The sequence below is a fragment of the Leptodactylus fuscus genome, chromosome 11, assembly GCF_031893055.1.
Source record: "Leptodactylus fuscus isolate aLepFus1 chromosome 11, aLepFus1.hap2, whole genome shotgun sequence".
Taxonomy (NCBI): Eukaryota; Metazoa; Chordata; class Amphibia; order Anura; family Leptodactylidae; genus Leptodactylus; species Leptodactylus fuscus.
This window is the reverse complement of record NC_134275.1, coordinates 62,252,544-62,254,712: the sequence shown is the minus strand read 5'-3', so window position 1 is coordinate 62,254,712 and position 2,169 is coordinate 62,252,544. Positions and strand designations below refer to the sequence as shown.

Genomic DNA, 2,169 nt, shown 5'->3' with positions numbered 1-2,169 from the left:
GGATCTCATCATCTCCCATTCACTTAAGCAACCTCAGCTCTATTGTGAATTCTCATTTTAATGGGAGAGAGGTTTCCTCTGCAAGCTGCAAAAAACTGTAGGGGGCTAGAGCATGCATAGTGCCAACCAGACCAAACTGCCACCTCCTGCTAACAGCTGCTGCACATGTATCTCTGCAGAAATGCTCTCGCCAAGTGCTGCCCAGCATACATACCACCATCAGACAGGTACACTTTAACCTCCTCTGACATGAACCCAGGCATTTACACAGCTGCAGCACAGGGAACACTGTCCAACTGGGTTTGTCTGCAATCAATTGTGATAAATATTAATGTCACTTTTCCTCTGTTTCCACATATCACTACTAGCTGTGAACCTAAGGCAATTCCAAGACTCAGTTGGCTTGGGTAGATTCCAAAACTAGCCCTGACAGCCAAGAGAGTTACAGCCATGGTGGAGCTCAGTGCTTACATAAATAATATTAGAAGATCTAACACATCCAAGACAATTTCAGGATAACGCTTCCCGGAGAACTCAGTCTAACATGTCTGTATTCTTTCAAATAGGAAAAGACAGATGGATACTGCACCACAGATACAGACGCAGCAGAGAAAAAAAAAGATATTCTATATATTACAGGACTATGTAGTGAAAGAGAGGGCTACAATAATATGTAACAACACAACTAATACAATGTATCAAGATCTGGCAACATTTACATAAACAAACAAACATACCATAAACACGGAGATGGTACATGATATTATTATATCATTATATGTTATTGTTGCTGTTATTATTATTATAGTAACACGATATTTGTATATTGTGTATCTTATTTTATTACAATATTTCTATTATCTCTATATCCAAACGTTTACACTTCCCAGAACCTAGACTACCGAGGGATTCGGATACACAGGACACAATTGTACATGATTAAAACAACAGCACAAATAGTGATACGGTAAATTCTCAGTATAACGGGTAGGTTCGGAAATATGATCCTAAAGGGAATCATCTGGAGGATTTCACAAACTCAGATTCTGCTCCGGTTGAAAGGCTGCAATCCCAAATAATAAGGCTAAATGTATATACCGCAGAGTTGGTACAGAATATCAGAGACTGTCCTAGTCATCTAAAAGGGCTAACAGAGAGCTGAGGACGTGTTACAGAAACGGCCCCTATCTGAAGAATGGGATTGATTCATAGAAACAAACCTGCCTCGAGTGAATTAATCCTAATTAGTCCGATATCGGCACAGATGGGGTCCTGAGTTTCCCAATTGGCGAGGGATCCAAAGTTAGGATGGAAATCTATCATGAAATTGTAGAATATCGTTTGGATATGGAATAGCGGAATACATAATGCACAATGATATAAACCACGTGAACTCGCTTTCACACTGAATAATATATGGTGATATGGAATATCTGAAATCCAGATGCACAATTCCGAAGAGAAGAACGTTGAGTCATGACAATACAATAATGTCATATTGGCATATTTTATGCTTTCTATCTGAAGGTTTTTCCACCCATACATAGAAAATTATATATACTTTTATGTGACCATCCAATACGCTATGATATAATATCTCATAATCCGGACCCACTAATGGCTGATACAAATAATTTTACTATATCACTTGTTATTCTATCGGCTCCATGCACATGGAGGAATCTGGATCAAAAAAGTATGCTCTGCGAAGCTAGGACACCCTACTCCTCCATCCTGTACTGTATATTGAATGGGACAGTGATACAAAGAGTTCAACCAATGTACGGACCGGACTCCCCACCCCAGAGTCTTCCGTGTACATGTGGCCTAAGGCTGAAGCTCTACGTTGCGATATTTTTATATGCTGGCATATGTACGTGAAATGTCAACATATGAATAAGGTCTCGGACAGTATGATCAAATTGGCTGCAGTATGTATTACAAAGAGTAAGAGATGAGCGAACCAATTCAGCCAAATCAAATTCTTTGAAATTTTCCCCAAAGTTTTAGGTTTTGATGAATCTGAAACATTTAGGATTTTTCTTGCATGAATAACTCAGAATAGTCACCGCCATTTTACAGATCAAAGGAGAAAGAGAAAAAGGATCGTAATAAAAAAAAAAAAGCTTAAAAATTGTTATTTGATTGTTTTTAAACAAACTGTTGCTA

General features: G+C 38.4%; 1 protein-coding gene across 1 annotated transcript in view; it reads right to left on the bottom strand.

Annotated features, from left to right (window-relative positions):
- LOC142185243 (5-hydroxytryptamine receptor 2A-like) overlaps positions 1–131 on the bottom strand; it is a 394,677-nt gene extending 394,546 nt beyond the window's left edge. The window contains exon 1 of the mRNA XM_075260540.1: positions 1–131. This exon is cut by the window's left edge and continues 195 nt beyond it. The gene's annotated coding sequence lies outside the window, so the exon portion shown is untranslated.
- Positions 132–2,169: the final 2,038 nt, after the last annotated feature.